General features: G+C 49.5%; 1 long non-coding RNA gene across 1 annotated transcript in view; it reads left to right on the forward strand.

The window, feature by feature from the left end:
• LOC123521586 overlaps nt 1-8,714 on the forward strand; it is a 12,396-nt gene that overhangs the window by 2,169 nt on the left and 1,513 nt on the right. Inside the window, exon 2 of the long non-coding RNA XR_006680001.1 lies at nt 5,380-5,551. This is a non-coding gene — a long non-coding RNA (uncharacterized LOC123521586). The remainder of the gene's footprint in view (nt 1-5,379; nt 5,552-8,714) is intronic.

The following is an 8,714-nucleotide window of genomic DNA, read 5'->3' on the forward strand; positions in this document are numbered from 1 at the left end:
ATTCTGGGAACATCTCAAGGGCACATTTGACTCCGTGGACACTGATGATAGAGACCTGATGAGCGGTGGGAGGACATCAAGATCATCATTCACGAAGAAAGCAAAGGCCATTAAAAGACGGAAAAGAAAGAAAAGATCAACGTGGACGTCAGAAGAGACTCTGAAACTTGCTATCAATCATAGAACAGCTAAAGCAACTGGAAGAAAGGATGAAGTCAAGGAGCTAAATAGAAAAGTTCAGAGGGCAGCTGGAAAAGATAAAGCCAAATATTAAAACACCATGTGCAAGAACTTAGAAAACCCAAAGGGAAGGAAGGACACGCTCAGCATATCTGAGACTGAAAGAAGTCAAGAAAAATTCAGGCCTTGAATGGAAATTTTATAAGATCCTATGGCAAAATATTACATGACGCAGGAAGCACCAGAAAAGATGGAAAGAATACAGAGTCACTGTACCAAAAAGTAGTTGAGAGTCCATGAATTCAGGAGGTAGCATATGAGCAAGAACCAATGGTGCTGAAGGGAGACGTTCAAACTGCACTGAAAGTATTAGCCAACAACAGGGCTCCAGGAATTGATGAAATATCCATTGAAATGTTTCAGAAAGCTGAAGAAGCACTGGAAGTACTCACTTGTCTATGTCAGGAAATTTGGAAGACAGCTACTTGGTCAACTGACTGGAAGAGATCCATATTTGTGCCCATTCCAAACAAAGGTGACCCAACAGAATGCTCAAACTATAGAACAGTGCCATTGATATTCACACTCAAGTAAAATTTTCCTTAACATCATCCAACAACTGTTGCAGAAGTACATTGACAGGACAGAGCCGGAAGTTCAGGATGGATTCAGAAGAGGATGTAGAACAAGGGGGTACTCTTGCTGAAGTCAGATAGACCTTGGCTCAAAGCAGAGAATACCAGGCAGGTGTTTACTTGTATTTCATTGACTATGCAAAGACATTCCACTGTGTGGACCATAATAGAACTGTGGTTTACCTTGAGAAAAAAGGGAATTCTGGAACACTTGATTGTGCTCATTTGGAATTTGTACATGGATCCTCCAGAGGCAGTTGTGCGAACACAACAAAGGAGTCACTGCATGGGTTAAAATCGGAAAAGGTGTGCATCGGGGTCACATCCTCTCATCGTATTTGTTCAGTCTGTACACGAGCTGAGCAAATCACCACAGAAGCAAGATTATAAGAAGAAGAATGAGGCTTCAGGATTGGAGGAAGGCTTATGAACAACCTGCCATATGCAGGTGACATAACTTTGATCCCTGACAGTGAGGAGGACTTGAAGCACTTGCCGATGAAGATCAAGGATCGAAGCCTTCCGTATGGATGACAACTCAATGTAGGGAAGACCCAAATCCTCACAACTGGACCAGCAGGTAACATCATGATAAATGGAGAAAAGTTTGACGTTGTCTTACTTGGAGCCATAATCAATGTTCATGGAAGCAGCAGTCAAGAGATCAAAAGACATATTACATTAGATATATCTGCTGCACAAAACCTCTTTAACGTATTGAAGAGCAAGGATGTTTCTTTGAGGACTAAGGTGCACCTGACCAAGCCGTGGTGTCCTCCATTGCTTCATCTGCATGTGAGAACTGGACCTCGACTAAGGCAGCCCATAGAAGAATCGATGCATTTGACTCGTGGTGCTGGAGAAGATATTGAAAGTACCACGGACTGCCAAAAAGGCCAACTGGTCTGTGTTGGAAGAAGAAAGGCCAGAGTGCCCCTTAGACGCAAGAATGGCAAGACTTCATCTTCCATACGTTGGACATGCTGTCAGGAGAGACCAGTCCCTGGAGAAGGACACCGTGTTTGGTAAAGCGGAGGGGCAGCAAAAGAGGAAGGCCCTTGAGCAGATGGATGGACACAGTGGCTGCATCAGTGGGCTCAGGCATGGGAGCAACTGTGAGGACGGCGCAGGACCAGGCGGTGTTTCGGTCTGTTGTGCACAGGGTCGCTATGGGTCAGAACTGATTCGATGGCACCTGACCACAACAGCATCCTAAACTCAACTTTATCATTTCAACCTGCACAGTCAAAGTGGCGTAGTGGAGTACACTTTGGGCTGCTAACCGTAAGGTCAGATGTTTGAACCCATCAGCCCCTCTTCAGGAGAAAGAAGGCTGTGTGCTCCTGCTAAAGGTCTACAGCTTGGGAAACCCAAAGGGGACAGTCTACTCTGTCCTATCGGGTCACTAGGGCCTCTCACCATGAGTCAGAATCAGCTCCATGGCAGGGAGTTTATGTGGTGGTTTTTCCAGGACGTTGTAAGTTTTTCTCTTTGGGGCTTTACATTTGGATTTTTAATCCCTTAGGGTCACCTACCCTCCTTGTTCTTTTAAATGTAGGGCATGTCTTGTGTCATTCCTCCAAACAAAAAAGATCATGAGTTTTTTTATGATGTCTTCTTATTTATTATCCAGTTCTTCTCACTAGAATTGAGCTTCAGGGGAGCAGAAACTTTGTCTTATTCATGAATGTATACCCTGGGGAATGCAAGTTTTTTAATGCCTTCCAAGGAGCCACGAGTGTGGCAGGCTAAGGGCCTTCCCCAAAGTTCCTGCAATTTGTGACCAAGAGTGGGATGAGACTGAGGGTTCTGGGACTGGACTCAAATATGGATCCTCATCTGCGAGGAGATGGAACGGCTTAAATATTCAGATTTTCCCTGAGACCCATGGCTTTTCACAATCCTCTGTTCTCCTCCTTCCTCATATAAAACCCACACTGGGGGAAGGAGCCACATGGGAACCCTGGAAATGCTCATAAGAAAGAGGCTCATCGTTGGCGGCTGTCAGTTGATTCTGACCCCTACTGACCATGATAAAGCCAACAAAACCCAAACTTACTGTCTGAGAGGTGATGCCAATTCATAGAGACCCTATAGGACAGGGTAGAACGGCCCCTGTGGATTTCCAAGACTTTTAACTCTTTACGGGAGGAGAAAGCCCCATTTTTCTCCAGGGGAGAGACTGGTGGTTTCGATAGAGTTGTCTGACATACAGTCACTCAAGGGGGGAACACTGCAAGCATCATTTCACCTTTCTGTGGAATCCAGATTCTTTGGAGTCCTGGAGGCTGGATGAACCTTAAAACTATCGTCCTGAAATCATATTTATAACTTAAGCTAAAAATATGCCCTGGAGTCTTCTTAAAACCTAACAGTTTCATATAAGAAGTGGGGAAAAAAGTCTGCCTTGAGTATTATGCGCTTTCAAGATCTATCTCTATGGGATTAACTTGTCAACAGTGACTCAGGAGGTCCGACAGGAAACTCAGGCAGAGTGAGTGTATGTCAATATGGGAGGGACAACTCAGAAAAAGAAGGTGAGGTTTCACAAAAGGAGGCTGCCGAATTCTAGGAGGACCATCAACGCCGATTTGTAGAAAGGGTTGGATTGGTGAGTGCTGGTTTTGACTCTTCTCAAAAGGCAGCAACAAATAAAAGCTATCATTGAAGCACCTTGGGTCAGTGAGCTCCTTGGTCTGGATTCTGAGTCATAGTCCTCTCTGCTCTCTGACTCAAAGAACTTCTCATCAAAGTAGACCAGCATCCCCAGTGGAATTCGTTCCTTGTGAGGAGCATTGGGTCGTGCTGTGTCTTGGGGAGGCTGCCTGCTCTTGTGTCTTAAGTCAGGCCTCCCATGGAGCCCCTGGGCTGGGCAAGCACTTCATGGGCTCGGCTACTGGCTGAAAGGTCAGAAATTCAAGTGCACCCAGAGGTGCTTCTGGAGAAAGGCCTGACCACCTACTTCTGAAACAGTCACCCACGGAATGCCCAACGGAGCAACATTCTACTCAGACTCGAGAGTCAGGCCAACTTGTGGGCAACTGGCTAGTGGCTCCACCCCTCTGATTTTAGCCATTTGTGCCTGGGGGAGTGGAGGGAGACCAATGGAGGTGACAGGTGCTGCAAGAACTGTCGCAGAAGGACTGCAGCCAGGAGAGCGCCACACACAGTAGGGACTGAGAACCGGGGAACGCCAGCCAGGGTTTGAGCTGGGCCTCTAAGGCCGGGTCAACTTCCATCCTGCCCGGGAAGGTGATGAAGGTGGTCCAGGTGGAGGAACCAAGTGAAGGAAGGCATGGGGCTAGGGAACCAGGAAGTCCGGCACCTGGAATGTGCCTGGTGGAGGTGGAGGCAGGGAGTGGTGAGTGCAAAGATCAGAGGAGGTGGAGTGAGTGGGTCAGGCAGCCTGTGGCTGGGCTAATGAGTTTGAACTTGATGCTGTGGTGGTTACCTTCAGTCATGTTGACTTTAGAGTGAAGCAGCATCTCAGGAGCCCTGGGTGGTGTAGGAGTTATGCATTAGGCTGTGAGCTGCAAGGTCGTAGTTCAAAGCCAGCAGCCAGTCTGAGGAAGACAGCTGGGGCTTTCTACTCCTGTAGAAAGAGTTACAGTTTGGGAAGCTCACAGGGACCTATGAGGTAGCCGTGACTCGATGGCAGTGAGTTTGACTTTCTTGGAGTGGAGCGATGTAGACCACATAACCTGCCCCATCAGCTTGCTCATCTTTACCAGAGCAGGTAGCCAGGTCAGAGCCCTGGGTGGGTTCAAAATTCCATCTTCGACCAACCTACCTTTGTTTAATAGCTGGACCACCAGGGCGCCTCGGTCGACCCTGGACCTGGGAGGTCAAAAAGATCCCTCAGCAGGAACACACAATCCTAATGCTCTCTGCCCTGCCTGAGGAGCACACCCTCCAGCCATCCAAATGGAGCTAGTTCTCTGAGAACCTCTGAGCAGCTTTGGGGAGATGGGATGGGAAGGGGCCCAGCCTTGATCACACCAGTGGTTATAATCAGGCAGGTCCTCCCTTCTCCTGCCACTCGCAATCTCTCCAGGGACGCACCTGCCTACAACCTACCCCCAAACCAAAGTCAAATCGGTTGCCAGTCAGCTCCACTTCACGAGGACCCCAGATTCCCGAGGCTGGGACGTTCAGAAACAGAACTCTAGACCTTTCTTCCAGGGCTTCTCTGCGTGGGTTCTAGCCACCCACTTCTGGTCAGCATTAGCCATTCAACTTTTGCCCATAGACTCCTTTGACCTTGCCCTTGGAGGCTGGAATGGTTTCTTTCCCCTTGAGAAATGCCTAGCATGTTCTTTCCTTGTGGTAAGGACAGCAGCCTGGAGCCCCCTGGGAGGTTGGTCTGCTCTGCTACATGGGGTGCTCAGAGTCAGTCAACAACAAAGGCTTCTCCCCTTCTCAGCGCCCTCCTTCTTGTACTCTGGCTGGGCACAGGGACCCCGAGAGAGGCGGCATCACTCGCCTTCACTAGCCCCTGGCTGAGCCCCCCAGTCACCTGCGCTGGTTAAACCCCGTGTACATTTACATATGCTGCCATCCGCAGGAGCCACCGGACCTCGGGGCCCCCTTTCGCTGCCCAGCTCGCCTCCCAGCTCAGACATCGGCTTCTCCTCCCCAGAAGTGGAGCAAAGCCTCCTCCAACCTGGACAGCCCCATGAGCTGTAAGGAAAAGCTCCGAGAGATCATCTTCTCCGAAGCCCATGGATCAGACCCAGGTAGTCCTTCCTCCTCTTCTTGGGATCTGGGCGGAGGGTGGCACCTCCCAGTCTGAGTTAACCTACAGAGGAAGCAGGACTTGAGCAGGGGGTGCATGAGCGAGTCTGCGAATTCCAGGAGACACCAGGTAGGATTTCCCGGGAAAAGGGGGGGGCACCTCCTTCCCGGGCATCTCCCAGGGGATGCCTGGCCTGCATGCTCACCTTCTCTCTATGGATCATACCTGAGGCTTGGGGACAGGGGAGACAGTAGGAGACATACCAAAAAACCAATGCAAACTCACTAGTGACTGAACTGCTCCTGTGGGTTCCAAGACTATAACTCTATGGGAGTACTAAGCCTCATCTTTCTCTTGCAGAGCAGCTGGTAGTTTCAAACTGTTGACCTTGTGGTTAGCAGCCCAACACATAACCACTATGCCACTAGGGCTCATGAGAACAGCCAGATAAGGAGAGGAGGCAGACAAGTCACCCAGAGGGTTTCTCAGCTCTCACCCAGTCTAAGCCTCCATTCCTCTTACCCTCTCACTCTCTCTCTGCTCCTGGCTGGCCGTGGACTTTACACACACAGGCCCCTCCTACTGCCCTTGCCCTGCTGCCAGCCCAGACTCTCTGTGTGGACATCAGGGCGCAGTGAGGGGCTCCGAGGGCCACGCAACTGGCTTTGCCACATTCCAGGTGTGTGACTTGGACCTCCTTTACCTAACTTCATCTGGAAAATAGTCCTTGTGTTGGTACAAGCACCAAATATCACATGTGCACCTGAACCGGGGAAGTGCCTGCCACACACAGTAGGTCTTCACTAAGTGTTGCCATCTTTCCCCTCTGCCTGGAGCCAGGGGAAGGTTTGGGGGATGTCCCCAGCTCCCCACATTGGTTTCTAGGGACACCAGCCTGTGCTCCCTACTACATTTGCAGTGTCAGTGTCTTGGGCAGGAAGGAATCTCAGTGATCTCACATTCCCTCCCATCCCCTTCCTTGCAGGTACATGACTCACAATCACTTCTCCCCATCCAACCCCCGACTCCATTATACTTACACGGATCCAGTGTGGTGGGGCCCCTCCCGCTCGCCCTGGTTTCCTCAGGTAACAGGGACCACCAATGGCCTCTCTCCCCAAATCATCAACACATGGTGTTCCCCAGAGCTGCTTTCTTCCCCTCCCTGAGTCACCCTGGCAACCAAATCAAATTCTCTCAGTTACTTACTTACCATCCCCCTCCACCATCACCGCCTCCCCCCAGCCCCCCCCCAGTCAACTCTGCATCCTCATGTTGCAGAATCAGGGAAGGAGACAAAGATTAAGAGCCAGGAGTTCTCCAACGGCGATGGTGGAGGACAAGCTTAGCAACCAACTGCCCCAAATTCAGTCACTGAACACCCCCTCCCTGGGGAACATGGGTCCAGGCTGACACAGAAGGAGTGGCCCTGAACCAGAGCTGGCTTGAGGGCTCTTGGCTTTTCACTGGTGGGAACAAGATGATCTCTTGATGAGTCAAGTCTGCTTTAAACATAGGGGGCCACTTAAGTTCCTTGGGATCGGTGTCCTGAGACCTGTCTGGAGGAGAAAAGTAATGTGGAGGGGTCGCAAGGATCAGGCTGAAGGTCCAGCCACAAGCCCAACCTAAAGAACTCAGCTCGCAGCCTGTCTAGGAACTCCCGGATTGGACTTCGTGAAAGGAGGCAGTGCCCTGACCTACAGGGGAAGAGGTCTAGCAGAATCCAGAGCGTGTCCCACCCTCTCACCCACTCATGGTCAGCAGGAGGGTCTCCTTATGTGGGGGCTGTCCTTAGTGGGGGTAGTTGGAAGTGTTGTTTTAGAATAAACACTATATGTACACTGGAGAGTTGAAGGAAATTCTAAAGCACATGGTTTCAACATCATCTCAAAGAGAGCGGTCTGCCAAGCAGTCTTTGATGCTGTAGATCCTGAGCCCTCTGTTGGCTGGCTCTGGGCACTCGAGAACCATGCCAGCATGTGAACATGCTAGGAAATGCATTTTACAGATGTCTTAGCACACACATAAACATATACTGTCCCCAGAGCCTTATCTGCAAATCCACAACCCCCAGTTTCTCAAAGAAACCTGTGCGTGTATACAGAAATCCGGAATGCACTGACTTTAGGCTACTTACAGTCATGAGATTATGTACCCAAGTGGTTAAATTAAGGTCAGTGGTTCAAACCACCAGCTGCTCTGAGGGAGAACAGTATACAGTATCTTCTGTAAAGATTACAACCTTAGGAACCTATGGAAGGAAGGAGGGAGGGAATGAGAGAGAGAGAGAGAGACTGACTCTCACTGCCATTCAATTGAATCGTATAGGAAGGGTAGATCTGCCTCTGTGACTTTCTGAGACTGTACTGCTTTTACAGGAGTGGAAAGCCCAGTCTTTCTCCCATAGAGCAGTTGGCGCTTTTCAATTGCTGCCCTTACCGTTAGCAGCCCATCTGGTAACCACTGTGTCACCAGGGTTCCTGGGGAACCTATAGGGCAATGTGACTCCACTCTATAGGTTTGCTACAGGTAGGAATTGACTTGATGGCAATAGGTTTTCTATTTTTCCCCCTTTTTGGCTGAATTAATTAAATTAATTAAACATGAATGTGCTTGATTCCAAGGTACTTCTTAGACCCTGCTGAGGGTGCACTCCCTGCCCCAAATCTTAAAGATTCTCAGATCTGAAACACATCTAGATCCCTGTCTGTACATAATGGTATATTACACACACTCACGCGTGCGCATACACACGTGAGCCCCAAACAAGCCCACTCTCACTGAGTTGATTCTGACTCATTCCAACCTAGGTAGGGTTTCCCAGATTATAAATCTCCATGGGAACTGAAAGGCTCATGTAAAACAGGAGCGCTGCTAATTCAGTGATTAAAGCAGTTGGCTCCTCACCAGGAATCTGGCAGTTTGAACCCAGCACCTGCTACATGGGAGAAAGATGTGGCAGTCAGTTTTTGTAAAGATTACACCTTGGAAACCCTATGGGTGAGTCCTCTGTCCTATAAGACCTATATGATTTGGAGACCCTATGGGCTAGTCCTCCTCTGTCCTACTGGACCCCTATCAGGTAATCTCCCTCTGTCCTATCAGACCCCTATCAGGTAATCTTCCTCTGTCCTCGAGGACCCCTAGGGGGTAATTGTCTTCTG

Source organism: Echinops telfairi, unplaced genomic scaffold (genome assembly GCF_000313985.2).
Source record: "Echinops telfairi isolate 266 unplaced genomic scaffold, ASM31398v2 ScPeMD7_2;HRSCAF=8, whole genome shotgun sequence".
NCBI classification, from domain to species: Eukaryota; Metazoa; Chordata; class Mammalia; order Afrosoricida; family Tenrecidae; genus Echinops; species Echinops telfairi.